Below are 18,985 nucleotides of genomic sequence, written 5' to 3'. Positions count from 1 at the left end.
CGCCCCTCTGCTGCTATAATTAAATCATTATGTTATAATAAAATGGTGCATCCGGAATCTCATACTGCAAGGATAGCTCGAGAACGATTAGAAGCAATCAAAAAATTTCTTCTTGTTAGAGATTAATTCAGAAAAAAAACTACAAGCACAGCAGGAAGCACAAGTTGAGTACGAAAAAGACACTGAAAAACTATTTAAACCCGTCACTACAGCTACTAAGAAAGCTGCAGCGGCTGTTGAAAAAAACTATATGGGGAGATATTGCGGAGGAAGATGAGAAGACGAAAAAGGGTATTTTTCCAGTATTAGAACAAACTGCAGCGCAGACTGAAAAGATAGCAGCGAGAACTAAGAAAACAAAAAGGATTTTACGAGATCTTCCAACTGATATAGCTGCAGCTCAACCTCCACCCGTTGGTGAAGATATTGGAGAACTTCGTACTGAAGTCGCCGAGGTGAGAAAAGAACTTGCATCTAAACCAACAGGTGGAGAAAACGCAGAATTGATTGCACAATTTAACGAAGGGTTTGTTGAAGATATTAGAAATACTAAAAGAGAAAAATTACCCGAAATAATGTTATTTGCTATATTTAATAAATCTAATATTTTAAAACCCAGTCGTAAAAAAGTGAGTAATGATGATCTTATTAGATGGATGTATCGCATATATAGAAACAAAAAACAAGCTAGAGGTCCAGAATTCAAAAATCTTGATAAAGAAGTAAAAAGACTTTATAGAGAGAGACTGGAACAACTAGAACAAGAACAACTCTCCCAGCAGGAACTTCCTCCACCGCAGCAGGAATTTTCATATCAAATTTCTCGAGGAACCTTCATATCAGCTTCTTCCACCCTTACAACGTAAAATAATTCCTGCGCCGGTGATGACATTTACACCGACAGATTCACCACGTGGATTTCGAAGTGATTCACCTGGCACACACCCGGTCACCACTGAATCATTGTATCCGATAGTGCAACCCCCAGTATTTAAAACACCTCAAGATGAACCTAAAACAGGATCTGGTTTATGTCCTAACAATATCCTCAATGATGTGTCACAGTTAGAAGTTCTCATAGGGGGAAAACGTGCCGGAAATAATTCACCAGAAATAACCAATGAAGCAGCTGATATTTGTCGGCAATTATTTCAAGGTGGTATCATGGATATTGGCTTTTACCGAGAACTTATTGATGAGCTCGTTGATGATTAGTCACCGCGATTAGATAAATGGTAAATAAATTAGGATGATCGTACACAATAATCATCATAAATTCGTATCGGTCAGAGCGGTAAACTCACGATTACCAATCTATATGGTTATTTACGGAGATGGACTTGGTGATGTCATTCAGGGATTATTTACAAGGTTAGCCCCAAAAGCAGCGCCTATTGCAAGACAATTATCGATGAAAGCTATTGATATTGTTCGTAAAAAGCTCCTGGTGCAATTGTTGATGTTGCTGGTAAGGCGTTCTCGGCGATCAAAGATAGACTAGCACGATTAATAAGACGAAAACAACCACCAGTAAAACTGGCAAGTACTGAAATTATGCCCGCAGATGTAAGTAAAATAATAAATCAAGCTGCAAATCAAAAACTAGCAGCGTTAGCAGATCGGGGACTCGGTGAATCGGGAAATAATATCTCAAGTTTGATATCAGGAAGTGGAACTTCACGAGGTGGAATTTTCCGAACGCGGTAATCAACGTGTTAGACGAAAATAATTACAATAAAATGTTCAAGCGCGTATCCGACACAGCATTTGACATGGAAGCACCTGTCCTTAAGGACGAATCGGTACGTGATTATCAATTTTATTCCTATGACGCACGAACACCAGATCAACGTGGAGGAAGAATTGAACTACAAGTTCATGACACAAGTAGATATTTTCTACCCGCTGAGGCTTTTATTGAGGTAGAAGGTACAATTGTCAAAACGGATAATACTAATTACTTAGATGCAGTAAAAGTTGGTTTTGTCAACAACGGGATCATGGCATTATTTGATATCACCACGTATATGATTGATGGAAAAAATATTGAATCGATTGAGAAAGATGTCGACGTTGCTACAACAATAATAGGGTTGGCAAGATATTCTGATGATTATACAAGATCAGCAGGTCCCATAATGATGTTTATGAAAGATAATTCTAATGACCCTGAAAGCGATCAGTATAATATAAGACGACCAAGAAACAATGCCAATAACGCTGATGCTGATGTGGCGCCAGTGGTTCATGGTTCTAATGAAAATTTCAACTTGGGATTTGCAACACGTAGAAATATGTTGTTAGGAGACAATAGAAGATTTTCATGTACAATTCCACTATCGCACGTTTTTGGATTTTGCAGGAATGTTAAAAAGGTTATTTTTGGAGCTAGACACACAGTTCTTGTAAGAAAGGGTGATGATAACGATGCTCTGTGGAGACCTGCTGGTGATGATGGTAAAGTAGTATTATCGAAACTTTCACTGTGGATGCCGGTAATGACTCCAACGATCGCAGAAGAACAAAAATTGATTTCTTTCATGGACACAGGTGGTAAATCCTTGTTGTCATGGTTAACAACAAGCACAGATAGTATGCAAACTAACATTAACGGTCAGTTTACATGGCATATAGCATCACAACAAGGTGTTTCTGCACCACGGCAAATTTTTATTGCGTTTCAAAACTATGATCGTTTAGGCTCACAACTTCGCTCTCATATGATATTTAACCAACTAGGTCTCACAAATATTTCCTTGCGGATAAACGGACAACAAGAACCAACAGAGAATATACAACTAAATTATGGTCAAAATCATATAGGACGTGCATATCATCGTTTGATGTCATTCATGGGACATGATCAAAATGTAGATACTGGGTTGCAAATATCACAATACGATTTCAGAAAATTTTATCCGATTTATTTTTTTTCACTGGAGCATCTTGATCTATCAAAACAATCTGTCGTTGATATACATCTTAAAGCAACATTAGATACAGGTAATGTTGATTATAGAGCAATCGCGGTTATACTCAGCGATAAAACCATGTTACTTGAAGGTGGTAGTGGTCGAATGAAAGTCGTTGATGCATCAGCGGAAATCTTTAATCACCATTTGGAGCGTGGCAAGTATAATCATAAAATGCCATATCATCACGTTAGTGTCAGTCTGACTCCTGGTCAGATTAAAAACCTTCAATCAAATTCAGCAAAGAACTGCGGAATGAAAATATCACTAAAGCGAGATCAGATCACGGGTGGTCAAAATAAACTATCATTATCAGAACGCCAGCTTAAACATTTCAACGACGCTAAACAATCAAAAACAGGCGTCAAACTCAATCTCTCTGCGGGTGCGATTAAGGATTCGGTTAAAACAGGCGGTATTTTTCCACTTCTCGCGGCTATTCCAGCGTTAATAGCTGCTGCCGCTCCAGCCGTAGCAAAAGCAGCCGCGCTAGGTGCTGTTGGAACAGCTGCTGAAATGGCTCTAAAGAAAGCAACAGGAAATGGATATAAAAAAGGGACGTGGCTTAAGATTGCCAGGATCTCGTTGGGGGGAGAGGTCTAAGGCTTCCAGGATCACTTCGTTAGATGCTCCAGCGTCAAATTTTGATTTACTTGATGCTGCGAAGCGATTAAAAATAAAAAATTTCAGAGGTTGTTTTATGCGAGATCAATTACCAAAACAACCAAACAAACTCGAAACAGGTATTATTAATCTCGACTCAAATTCAGGACCTGGTACTCACTGGGTATCATACGCGGTTGATCCACGTGGAATCGTTTATTTTGATACATACGGGTTAGCTCCACCTGTTGAATTTATCAAGTATGTTGCGCCACTTCACGCAAGAACCTCTGGTTCCAGAGTTTGGTATTCAACGCTACCCACACAAACAATGACAGATCCGCCAATATACGGCCGTGAAGTAATTAATGTACTTAACGTTATATCAAAATCATCCAAACCGCCACATAAAGTCGTGCATGATTATACAAGCAACCGCTTCGTTGCGCGTAAAGCGTTTTAAACAAATCTTAGATTATAATGGTTGATATTTACGGAAGATCTTCTTCACGCGTTAACAAAAAGTCCGATGACATTGATCTGTCGAAGTACGCGACTAAGGATGACCTCGCTGATATTATGAATCTGGTTGGAGTTGACCCAGATGAGGTTGTTATTTTTCAGGACCGATATGGTAAACTAAAAACGAGCAATATCAAATGGAATGATATAATTCGACGAGTACTTGGTGCAGTTACGGATAATATACCCGTGTTTACTGACAGCGGCAGAATTAGGGATTAAAGTATATCGTTTACAACCATCAGAAATCAAATTACAGCAAGTGTTGCTAATCGTGTAAGAAACACCGGTGACATAATGACAGGTGAACTCAGCATGAACGGAAATAAGATAGTAGTTTTAAGAGATCCAACATCCGACGAAGACGCAGCAACAAAAAAATACGTTGACGTCAACTACAACACCGTAAATGGTAAATTATCCACGTTGCGGGCCGAGTATGACGTTCACGCAAACGCGTTTACAAATCTCCGTAGAAACTTTAGAAAAATTAATGAAACCGCAGAGGAATTTTTTGGTAATCCGTTGGTCGTTGACATAAAACTCGTTGATATCAAGACGAACATCGACACGATCAAACAAACACAGCAAAACATCGAAGCGGGGATTCCTGAGATCGTTAATAAAACCAGTCTGATTAAAATCCCAGCCGGAATAACTCCTGGGCATATTACCAACATCGTATACACGGTATCATCGGGATTTGCAACATGGTCGCAGCAAAATAAAACTATCAAATATACCGCAACAGTCACTGGCGTGTACAGGCTGTCTCTGTTTAGTGCTGCAAAATTTGAAATATTTACAACGTATCCATGGCGTCATTCAAATGATAAGTTTTCCGGGGTTGTATCTGTTATATTAAATAACGGAAACGAGGAAATATTTATTCTGGAAGCAGCTGATAAGAAATTAACCGCAACATCTTTCTGGTGGTGTTTGGAATTTGTAGCTGAAACACCTCAATTGGTTACTGCATAAAATATAATGAGTATCTCAATCGACGTTGCATACAGGTACAATCAAGCGCGTGAATGGCAGGCAGCGTTGAAAGATCGAGTTGAACAATATACAATAAAAATAAAAAAGTATCAACGACGATTAGTTATCATCGACGTTGTTGTTTATTCGGTATCCGCTGTTGTTGCAGGAGCTGGAATAATATTATCCGCGGTAACAATGATGGCACCAGTAGCTGTGACTATTTGTATTTCAGCAGCAACAACGATTGCAGGTGTGCTTAATATCATTGCAAAAAAAATATGTACTTGCACGAATGAAAAATTATCCGATTACAAGATAAAATTACACATAGCAACTGTCGCATACACGAGGTTATCCTCGTTGTTTTCAGCGAGTCTCAGTGATGTAATTATATCCGATATTGAGTTTTCAATGATGATTAAAATATACAACTGCGCTGGTGTTAAAGGTACGAGTATTAATAATGACGGAATTACTTCAGCAGATCTTGACGAACACAACCCCGCACAAGACCACGATGATCTCGCTAAGCTCGATTAATCATGAATTTAACATCAATTTTCCAACTGCAATTCGCGCGAATGAAATTGCACTAGCGCAATTACGAGTATACCATAGTTGGCCAAACATCAGATCGAGATCATTTAATGGTACACCAGCAAATAATTCACCTGTATTTGCTAATAAGAATAAACCCGATGGAACACCTGACTGGGTTGTTGTTGGAATACCAACTGGTAGTTATGAGATCGAACAAATCTATGATGAATTTGCGCGTAGAATAAAATCAATAACAGGAAAAGAATCAAAAATATCGATTAATGTTCATGAGCCGACGCTATCTTCTGCAATCGAAATAAACTCTCCTGATTATGCCGTTGATATTTATCAATCCACGATAAGATCCGTGCTAGGTTGGCCTGAAATATCACCACCAATACCTGCACAGATACCAGAACCAACTCGGGCTGATTTTACATCGACGAAAAGTTTTCATCATGATATTAAAATGAATTATACAAGTTTTTGGTGGAACATAGAAAAACGGGTATGGGATAAACGAGATCAATTTCGTGTCGATAAAACCGGTGAACACTATTGGCTTTTACACAACGCTGATAACGGTAATAACTTGTATAATTCATTTTACGATATAAATATCAATAATGTCATTCATATCATAAATTCAGATCACGAAGAACAACTAGCTAATTTACGTATTCTTTTTTATGAATATTTGTCTGATTTGACATCTTCGCGTGAAGAAATTATTAAACGAATAGAAATTTTAAAACATATAGCTGATACCATTGAATATTTTCATAATAGGATCATAAACCTGGTTTTTGAATCATCGGGCGATAATAGAAGGTTTTTCGCAACCAAATACAAAATACCCGAAGCTGACATTGTAACGTTTAAGTTCCCTGATTATAATCCAAATGGATTAAGAAAATCTGTCAATGATGTCATTAATGAACATTTTCCTAAAATAATCGATGCGTGGAGAAAAATAGCCCCACCAGCAACTTTTCTTAGATATAATAATGATCCACGCGGCGGCGGCAGACACGAATGTCCGGGAATCGTTAATATAACATCGACAATCGCGGTTAATCTAGTCTGTGACGTAATCGAAGGCAGTTATCAAACAGATCTTGGACAATCAAATCAGGCTCAACAAGGATACATCCTATACACGTTCACACCACAAGTTCCCCCTGGCGATTTGATCGTGCAAGTACCGACCAATCCTGTTTATCTATGCACACATAATCAGTATCTGTCACGAATAAATTTCAAACTCACAGACCACATAGGACGATTAATTGACCTGCGTGGGGAGGAATTGATTGTCAATCTACATGTAAAGTCTTAGATTTCTGACCGTAGAAAGACTTTTATCATAATAATAGATCTTTGATCAGAAATATTTTATTTTATTTTATCAGAAATATTTTGCTTTATTTTCTTTTATCAGAAATATTTTATTTTATTTTATTTTATCAGAAATATTTTATTTTATCAGAAATATTTGAACAGTTTTAGTCAAATTTGTTATTTTTTTCAGCTATTTTAGTCGATTTGTCAAGGAAAATTTGTCAAATTATAGTTTTTCGTCAGGTCAAACCTCGAGCTGTTTTCTAATTGATTTATCCATAAATCGTTAAAATCCTCATTTTTTTCGAAAATTACCAGAAAAATTAACAAAAATCGCATGAAAAATCTCATTTTTTGAGCTAATTTTACTGATTTTTAACGACTTATCGATAAATCAATTAGAGAACCACTTGAGGTTTGACCTGACGAAAAACTGTAATTTGACAAATTTTCCTTGACAAATCGACTAAAAATGTTGAAATATTTTATTTTTTTCTGAAAATTTGATCATTTTACATAGTTGTGAGTACCAACTAGCCCATCAAAATTACGAAATTGATCATTTTACATAGTTCTGAGTACCAACTAGCCCATAAAAATTACGAAATTGATTGGTTTGCATGATTCTGAGTACCAACTAGCCCATCAATTTCAGAATAAATAAAATATTTCAGAAAAAATATAATCTCAGAATAAATATATAATATTTCAGAATAAATAAAATATTTCAGAAAAAATAAAATATTTCAGAAAAAATAAAATCTCAGAATAAATATATAATATTTCAGAATAAATAAAATATTTCAGAAAAAGATAAAATATTTCAGAAAAAATTAAATATTTCAGAATAAATATAATCTCAGAATAAATATATAATATTTCAGAATAAATATAATCTCAGAATAAATATAATCTCAGAATAATATTTCTGATCAAAGATCTACACGTGGTCAGGCCAGTCAATTTCATTTTCACCAGAATTATTACTCGCTAACATAATTTTCCTTATGCGAGTACTAATTGTTTTCTTTTCCTCGTACTCGTGGGATAACAGCGATCTAATTTTTTCTACTGCGGCAGATATAGGAACGAATTCCTTCACCTGATTATCTTCTACAGTAGCTAGCGACTGAAACATCGCCGCCTGAATCCGTTTCATGAACTTGTATTCAGATGATAGTGTGTGTATTCCTTGGTTTTTACGTTCTTGTAAAATTTCAAAATCAGAAACTATTTTTTCAGGATTTAGTTCATCGGATATATTAAATTCATCTTTTTCCAATTTTTTAATAGCAACAATTACATAATTAATATTTTCCTAGTTCATTATTTAGTATATATATATATATATATATATATATATATATATATATATATATATATATATATAGAATAAAAAAAATATTTCCCCTATGAACATCTATTCGAGTCTTTTAGCAAGTTCAGGGAGGGGAAAGGACAGTACAACCCAAGAACTCGTAGCTTGCCACCGCATTCTACCAAGTTCAACGGGCACACGAAATACCACCCTCTACGAGAGCCCCTAACCCGTCAAACAACGGTCTAGAGGCCCAAGAGAGAGGACGGCACAAACATATATTATGAATGAACTTCTATTCGAGTGTTTTAGCAAGTTCAGTAAGTATGCAATGAATGAATGACAATCTTAATTAAGGACGGCACAAACATATATTATGAATGAACCTCTATTCGAGTCTTTTAGCAGGTTCATTAAGTATGAAATGAAATATATGTAATGTAATGTAATGAGATGAAATGAGATGAGATGAGATGAGATGAAAGGAAATGAAATGAGGCCATTTTCTACGCTCAACAGAACCACCCACCCCCAATAATCAGCCCATGGGTGATACAAAACATGTATCAACCACCGGTGATATGTGGTTTGGAGGGTTCTGTTGAGCATAGGGGGGCTGGCGGTGCCCCAATTCATTATAAAAATCGCTAATATGCGTAACCACCGACGGTTGTCAGTCATGGGATTCGATCCTGCGGCCTCGAGCATCACGGCCAGATGCATTGCCAATTGAGCTATCGAATTCATCTAACACTACATGTTTCAAAGGTTATTATATAGCTACAGCATTTCTGAATAAATTGTAAATTTCTGTATTTCTGAAATAGATTGTAAATTTCTGTATTTCTGAAAGAGATTGTAAATTTCTGCATTAAAACAGTGGTTATAAATAGATTGTAAATTTATGCATTATAAACAGTGGTTATAAATAGATTGTAAATTTCTGCATTATAAACAGTGGTTATGAATAGATTGTAAATTTCTGTATTTTAAACAGTGGTTATGAATACTTGTGCATTAAAAACAGTGGTTTCTGTCAAGATCTTGCACTAACAATTACCACGGCACCACCACCTACAGATCGGTTTAAATACTTGTGCAATTCTGAACAGATTGTAAATATCTGCATTAAAAACAGCGTGTTGTGCCTTGATTTCTCATAACAGGCTTAAAAGTAACTCGTGATGGAAAATATGTTTATTTTTAGTTAGAAACCATAAATATCTTTCTTTGGTATTAATTAACCAATTACGACCATAAAAATCGGAAATTTGCGAAGAAAACTATATATTACAGAAGTAATCTCCCTTTTGCATAATTAAAAATTCAGTAGTATACGATTATACAATACTGGGTCCCCACAAAAATATATATAATTCGAGGTAATGATGATAGTTTATCTCATTAACAATATTGGAAGGTGATTTTCTGCTTATATGTTTTGAGAAAGTAGATTTGTATATATTTTCCGCGACAAAACGTACTGAAGGCATGCAGATATCAAAGTATTTCGAAGCCGCGTTCATTGATTGAAATATAATTTCTTCGCCACTTTATATGTTCGTAGATTTTACCGGCCTCCTTACAATTGTTTTACATCTTCCAGTGTTACCATGTGTTAAGTTCTCGCTCTGTGTAGCAGCTCGAAGATTGGATAAACTATTATTTTGAGGGTTTGCGTCAATGTGATCGATCACAAGACTGTCTTTGATTAATCCGTTGAAACACTCGAAAATAAATCTATGACAGCGATAATGTTTCTTCCCAGCAGTAAATATGAGATAACCATGATTATTAATACAACCAACTGGTTTTTTCAACCTGCAATTTCTGATCATGCCATCAATATTTCATTCGTAGTTTGTTATTGTAGGATGTGGGACAGATTCATTTTGCTCCATATATACAGTAATATTATTTGTTTAAATCATAATTTGTCTGAAAACTTAGTTAGATAATCCTCCACGGATTTTATAGCTCCGTCACTGACGTTATTTTTGTTTTGGTCATAATATCTTTTAAGCTCTCTGTATCGTTTACCACCACAACACGCACACAACTGTGTTTTTTCCTCGCACTCCAGCACCACATCGCAGACATGGTATTGGTCCTAAGCTTCCACGGTTAACGCACTGCATGTGTTGTCCGCAGAATTCCTTTTTACAGGATTTATTACAACAAGTTAATGAACCCACCATGAGCCATTTGCATTGAGACATTGTATACATAATATTTTAATTTAAATATTTGTTTGAAATATAATATGAACGAATTCGATATATTATCCCGAATAAAGCCCTTGAGCGGAGATAAATTTAATCTCGACAGAATATCTCCTAACCTACCGATGCAAGATCTAGTTGATCCGAAAAACAAGGGTTTGATTAATAAAATTCACGACGCCAAGAAAGAATTTCACACAGATGGTGCATCTCATGTCTGGTCAACGTTCAAGATTATACGCAACAAAAATATCATTAACGCTATGATGAACGACAAACGAGCAGCAATTATCATTAACTATCTTGATAGTCGCAAATATCTTTTCAGAATAAAATTTGTCGTGTTGACAGAAACAGATGATTGGATTATCCGTGATAAATATGATTCTGTCCACGGTAATAAAAAAACTGTCATACTAAGTAAAGATTCCAAACCAGGTCTATTGACAGGTATTGACAAACCGTATTATGAACGAGCATATTCTGTGACAGCGGTTATTTATGGAATCTATGTGATAAATGAAAAACCCAGCGTTGATAAACTAGCGCCGATGAAATTTTCAAAAATAAATTGTGTAGCTGAACGAGTAACAGACTCGTGGAAACGGTCTAACGGATAAAAGACGTAAAATAATAAACACGTGGGGAGAAATGGTTAAAGATACCGGTGCGTCTATCAAAGATGTAGCTGAGTTAGGAAAAAAATTAAAATTTCCAATAACCGTAGCGACGATAACAGGAGAGATTTTGTATGAATGAAATATAGATCAAAAGGAGCTTCGATCGAAATTATTGATCATAACGCACACGCGTGGACTAACGCAGTAACAATATTTCCACGAGATCGAACTGTTAAATGTTATCCCGGAGATATGTTTGATTTTATTAACGAAATAAGTAAAAACGATCCTGTGTCAGTATCGTTATTTCAGTCTTGCGTGGAAGAAAAAAATCAATTTGATCAGTTTGTGAGACCAAATGGCGTTATTTATCGAACAAATCCTCTTCACGAGAAAATGAAAAATCTTGCACTGCAATATACCGATGACACTGACGAATTATTGAGCAACTGTTTTACTGTTCTGTCAGTTGCGGCTCATTTTGCTAGAAAGAAAAATTCATGGAAACCATCTAGATTTGATTTTCTTGATGACATAGTATCCAATTGTGTCGAATATGGACAAGGCGGTTTGTGGAATACTAAATGCAATCACAGACATGTTATTTCAGTTGATATGGTTGCATGTTATCCCGGAAGTTTTCTTGGATACGGTGATTGTTCTGTGTATTTTGAGCTATTCGGTCATCCGACGCACGAAATGACGCGAGTATCGATAAATGGACCTTACCGGATTTTGACCTGACTGGATTTGCTCGTATCGAGTCATTCGAAATGTCTAAAGGACTTCATCCAATTTGTTATGTTTGGTTTGGAAAACATTTTGCAGAAAAAATGTGGACACCAATAGTACTATTACGGTATATGCTTGATTGTGCGATATTAATATCGCTTACGATCAGCGAAGCAATTTTATCATACCGAAAACAAACCGAGGTTTGGTTACCACATTCGGATGAAACCGATTCAAAGGATCTTGGTAGAAAAATAATTGGCAAGTTTACCCAAGGAGGAGCATATGATCACAGACGACATTGTACAAGATTGATCATGGACGATGCTAAGTTAGATTTTATAATCGCTGATACAACGAACAAGAACACGTTTATAAGTCGAAAAACAGTTTTCTTGTCAAATGGAAATAAACTAGGTACAATTGTGAGCTACATGGACGGTGAGTCACCTCAGTATACTCATTTAAGATCATCGATGTTAGCATATGTTTCAATAAATCTATTATCGATGATAAATAAGGTTTCTACACTCGCTGTCACAGTTGCTACTGATTCGTTTTATATAAGTAAAAAACATTCAATACTGTTAGAAGGATTAAACATAGGCACTGATGCATCGTGGGGTTCGTGGAGAATAAAAAAGGAATATATGCTCGATCATTCCGAATCCGCTGATGTTGCGGTTAAAGATATTTACTGTAAAAAATATCAATCGTCGACAACTTCGTTGTTACCGTCGATATACGATCCAATAACTAGACACAAAACGGTTTATCTAAACGGACCTGGCGGTTCTGGTAAAACCACTCGAGCTATCGAACTATTTCAGAATTCAGATATGATTGTGCTAACACCTACACACAGACTAGCGCGAGAGATGAAACAACGAGGAGTACAATCATGTACTTATCACAGCTTTTTTCGATGGAAGGGTGATGCATGGACATCTTTAAGGATGGGCGAGAAATACATTCCAAGGATTATAATATGGGATGAAATATGCACTGTACCGCCAGAAACAGTAAAAACATTTCTTGATTGGTTATTAACAAGAAATACTGCTGTGATAATGTGCGGCGATCACGGTCAACCACCACCCGTAGCTGGACCATCTCCACATGGATGGCTGAAAAATTTTGTTGACCACTTCGAAGAAGTATCTAATGATCATAGAGCACTTGATGCAACGTTGAAGGAATTTAAAAAATTAATCAGACTACAACCAAATAAAATTCAGTGTGAAGTAATGCGCGAGATAATTTCAGAAACACCCATGAAAGACTTTCTGCGCGCGTGGAGACCAAACGATTTGACAGTTGCAAGTAGAAAGATAGTTCGTGATACACTTCAGCGGGAGTTGTTTCAGTTACAACGAGAAAAGTTTCCAACGTTGCCAGTTCCGTTATGTTATCGACCAGCAGATACACGACGGCAAAATATTGACGTTGATATACCAGGACACTTGACAGAGTCAAGGAAACAGAATCTTGTACTAAATGATATTATCACAGTTGATGTTGATATTGTTGAAGATGCTCTACGTGCTGATAAATCCCCGTGGACGCTTGGATACGCAATGACAATTCATTCATCTCAGGGATTAACTATTACTGATACAGTTGTTTCGATCGTTGATGATCGTATCGAATGGTCGAACTTGGTTTATCTTGCAGTGTCTCGAGTTAGAAAAATATCTCAATTAAGACGAATCGTCATGGACTTGTCAGTGATTAGTGATGACCTCAATCGTCGAGGCCTTGACGAATGTCAAAGCAATATAATAAGAAAAAAAATTATCTGGTTATAAACAATGTGATAAAAAAACAAACGCGATTTTGATCTTGATGTTGATTTTATTAATGCGCTGAAACAACAACAGAATAATCATTGTGCAAGTTGTAAGTGTATAATGTTATGGCGGTATCTGAAAAATGATCCAAGACAATTTACCGTAGATAGAAAAAATAACAATCTTGGTCATATACGAGAAAATATCATGTTGACCTGTCTTGAATGTAACCGACGTCAGGGTGCTGGCACCAGTGCTAGTTAAGTGATTTGGGTGGTAATTGTGTGTTATCGGGAATTATCTGTAATTGTTCACGTACAAATCCACGTTGAGGAGCAGTTGAATCCAGTCTGTAGATTGCGGGTCTGCCTGAGGATCTTGTCACGGTGGATATCTTATGTGTGGTAACACTCCAAATAGGATCAGTCGCTCTTTTTTTACCGCCTTCAAGTTCACCGGGCTCGTATAAATACCTGACAGTGATATTACCTAATAATGGTTGCGCTGAAAGATCACGTCGTTGTGTAGGTATGTGCGCACTTGTAATTGCATTAATAGGTTTCATGTTGGTCGTTCGAGTAATCTCATTATTTAACGCTGCTATCACATTTGGTAATCTTGCCACCCATTCACGAGATCTTTTATCCTGAATAAATTCCTTCGCGTATTGATATCCAAATAACCGCTCAGCAAGTGTTCGATTAAATCGTTCAACAATTGCCTGATCACGATGAATCGCAGTATGTCCTCGTCGTATTTTAGTATTATGTTGTTTCATCAACGATGATACTGGACCAAGAAATTCCTTGCCAGGATCAACTTGTAACAGCTGTGGCCATCGTAGACCACCTCGTTGATAAATTCGTTTAAAAGCATCGGCTACCTCAGATGCTGTTTTCGTTGATAACGGTTCTGCATCTTTATACCTACTTGCAACATCAACAACAGTTAGCGCGTATTTGTACGTTTTTTTACGCACAGTATCATGTGGTAAAAACAGAATATCAGCTTGATGAACCTCATTAGGAACACTGACACTGAAATGTGCAAATCGAATTTGCTTAGGACGCTGTAGATAAATTTGCCATATTGCCTGTTTGGATAATCACGCTTTAGCAGTAGAATGTTTAACCGCTGCTGCATCAGCGAGTTTACTAATTGCTGCTTTACCCTTCCAGTATCCAACTGGTGAATAATAAATCGATTCCATTTATATATTACCAGCCCCTAGTGCTAATTTACCTTTCATCGCTGATCTTACTAACCAATTAGCTAATTTTTCTTTAATATTTTTATTTTTTATAGCATTTAACGCATCAATTAATTTCACATCTGCAATATGCCTATGTTGTAGGTCATTGCTTTTATATGCAACATCATGCTCATGACATGCTTTATCAATAGCGTTTATTGGTTCCTCGCCTGGTTTTGGTTGATCCTGATTATCAAGCCTGATATCAAGTCGAGTACCAGGACCGCAATAATTATATCCTGGTAGATGTTTTTCTCCTGGGTATTTGGCCCACGGAGTCCCGGGTAATTTTGTTAATTTTGCTGCAATATCACCTCCGCGTTGTTTTTTTTAACGCTGAATTATCACCGGAAAAAAATTTAAATTTTCTTGTACCACACCGCGTACACTTACCCGTAACCGCTGATCTGTTATTTTTTATGGTAATAGTTGTTAGTGTATCCGTCGGGGTCCGCATCCTGCACTTCACACAATATAAATCCATGGATATTTTATACAGCATGGATATAATTGATTTCTCAGCGACAAGAAAACGAGAACCTGTCAAGCACCATCCTGCGTTACCAAATTCAATTAGAATGATAATAATAGGACCATCTGGAAGTGGAAAGACACAGTTGTTACTCAGTCTTATAATGAGATGGTTAAAGTGGGATAAATTGTATTTGGTAGCCCCGTCAGTTGATGATCAACGATGTTATAATGTGCTTAAGGATTTTAATGAAAACGCGGATAACGATGTTATCGAGTTTATAACCGATATTGATGAAGCACCATCAGTTGATTCCATAGACGGATTTATTAATAATTTAGTTGTATACGATGATGTGATGCTGGACAAACAATCAAATCCAGCTAGGATTTTTTCTTGAGGTAGACATAAAAACACCGATGTCATTTATGTTACTCAACGATACACACAAATACCAAAAGTGATTAGAGATAACTGTAATATTTTAGTTGTGTTTAATGGAGTTGATACATACACGTGATGGCATGTGCTTAGAATGAATCAATAGGAAATTTTCAAATGATGTTTAGCATCGCCTATATTATTATACACGGTCCAAATACGACATAGCTAGTTAAACGTTAAAAATGAGCCACAACAACATTATTTACTTTTCATATCTGTGTTAGGTAATAAATGTGAATACACACAGGAAACTGCAGAACCTTACGCATGCAACAGTGTGCAGGTGTCAGAGCTACGAAGTACCAGCAATAAAGAGGTGTATCGAACACATTTCCAAAGCAAATAATGATTCTCTCTCTCTCTCACTCTCTCTCTCTCTCTACATACATACATACATATATATATATATATATATATATATATATATATATATATATATATATATATATATATATATATATATATATAAACTAGACCAACAAATAGATCTCCGCTTTTCTATGATATTACTACAAGTAATGTCGGGGGAGGGAGAGCGGAGATGTACTTCTTGGTCTAACAGATACAGACACTCTCCGGAGTGTTCTCTTCTTTGATAGTAAAAATATGAGAGAGAGAGAGAGAGAGAGAGAGAGAGAGAGAGAGAGTCAACTTTTACTAGGTAACACAAGGAATGACCCACAACATTATAGATAGCAGTAAATAATTTGGGTTTTGGGGAGGAGAGTGTTTTTTTGCTGTTGTTTTTCATCATTATCACAGAAATTAACGTTAAATCCTGTGTAGGTATACCTGCCATTCGCGACTCGAAATAAACATCGTGGCTTCATGTGACCGCAATTGTACGGATTCACGCGCTAATTTTAGACGGGAAAACCCGCAAATACCTCTAAAATTGGCTTTCTATTTTCAACGCGGTTGTGCGTCTTTTGTTTTAATTTTTCCACATTTTGAATTAGACATTAAAAAAAAATACATATTCCAAGTAAAACTTATGATAATTGAAATGTGGACTTCAACTCTAGCTGCTAACATTAAGAATGAAAATTTCCATTAATCTTTATTAACCGACCTAATATATTTTTATATTACTTTTAGTAACGGAATCGATGACACATGGCATTCCGACGATAACACACACACACACACACAGATATATATATATATATATATATATATATATATATATATATATATATATCAGCATCAGACAATAATCCTCATCTATAGTAGTCATTGACATTTCATTTTGCTTTGTCCTTGTAAAAAGAAATCTTCTCGAAGTTACCGCAATTTTTTATTATTATGATAACGTTTTTTTAAAGGGGCCTGGAGTGGGTAAGGCATCTGGTTTGTGATTGTATATGGGGGTGTTTTCCAGATATCATTTTCATTAAATTGTTTGTTGTCATTGTTGTTGTTGTTGTAGGAATTACAATTAACTCCTTATCCGATTCGGGATTCATCATGATGACATACTTTTCTCCCGACCTTTTTCAACTACAGGGACTGGGTCATGTCCCTGGATGAGACTTGATGTCAAGAAATACGACGTCCTTTGTTTACAAAGTTATCATCACTTATATTACAAATTCCCACACAACTCGCTTTTCTCGCTTCATAATCGTATTACTGTTTAAAAATCTTGTCTCTAAAGCAATAAGTAATATTTTCTGAAACATGCACGGAATAAGAATTGAAGTCGTTTTCAAGTCTTTATGAGAGATCAGTCTAAAAAAATCTGAATTTTCAAGTCTTTACGATAGATCAGTCTCAAAATCTGGAACCAATGTTTGATCGATTTTTTTAAGCTGTAGTTTAAGACGATTAAGATGCAGTTATTTTCACTTGATCAAGTATTAAAAAAACGTGTCAGGTTAGCAGATAAAACACGTGCAAGAACACCATTTTAACAAAAGAAATACATTATATTTTTCGTGTCAGTATATTTTGGAATATAATGTATATTTCGTGTCAGTATATTTTGGAATATAATGTATATTTTGCGTCAGTATATTTTGAAATATAATGTCATGACATACGTCCCTTCTACGTGTACCTTTCTTACCCCCGCCACACTCCACAAACTTGGTTTATTTCTCTCAGTAATTCCTCTTTTGTAATACCTTACTTGCTTTAGATTCTCAGTGGAACAGGATATGAATACATACTTGTGTATTCATTACGTTCACAACTGAATTTCCATTACATCAAATGATTTCACCTGTGTTAAATGGGTAAGATGGTCAAGAAACAGGACATCGGTTAAGTATGTGTGTACGTCTACTTTGTCGTAATGTGTGTGGCGGGGGGAGGGGGCAACTGGGTCCAAAATTCCCTTGAACAATTCTTGTATTGGGAGAGAGCCCCAGGTCAAAGTTTTGCAATACTAGGATGCAACGTTTTGGTTTTTTTTCGTACTCGATATTTCAGCAGCTATGACTGATATCAATGCAGTAGATTTGTTAACGATGATACTACTATGTTGATATGCATTTATCAAACAATACATTTCGACTGGATTGAGTTCTTAAAAAATCACACTGGATTCAGATATTGGCAGATTCTAGCCGCATTTCACGCTTGTTAAAATGATCAAAATGATGCTGTTCTCAGCATCTCATTTTCTGTACTTTACTGTACTTATCTGATTCTCAGATAGAGAGAATTTGCCTTTTTTATGTAAAACCATGAAATATATGGATCGCTCGAACGTTATTTTATTTATATTCCGCTAACACTGGTGAATATTGCTTGTGAACGTGACAAAACAATTCATAGGAATTGCTAAACCATTTTGCATTCGTCTATCTGATTTATTAGTCTGACTGTAACCTTGAGTGGTCTAAAGCGCTCTCCGTTACGGATCACTGCCATCTCACCTCTGTCTGCGTAGGTTTTGATTCTCGGGCTCGGCCAGTGTGGATATGTGAGAAAGCTTGCCGGTAGCTTCTCGTGGGTCGGTGGTTCTTTCCGGGGTTTTCCCGGGTTATTCCTCCACCATTAATATTAGCCGCTATATATAGCCGATCTTGTGCTGAAAAATGGCGTTATACCCTATAACAACAACAACCTTGAGTGCGCGTATGCAACGCGCCGCTTGTTGTCTCATCAAATAATGCAAGATTTACATAGATTTGTAGTTTTTCTAGGGTATTTTTAAAAATATTGTT

The sequence above is a fragment of the Sinohyriopsis cumingii genome, chromosome 15, assembly GCF_028554795.1.
Source record: "Sinohyriopsis cumingii isolate HCF-2022 chromosome 15, ASM2855479v2, whole genome shotgun sequence".
NCBI lineage: Eukaryota > Metazoa > Mollusca > Bivalvia > Unionida > Unionidae > Sinohyriopsis > Sinohyriopsis cumingii.
Note: the sequence above shows the minus strand (reverse complement) of the source record.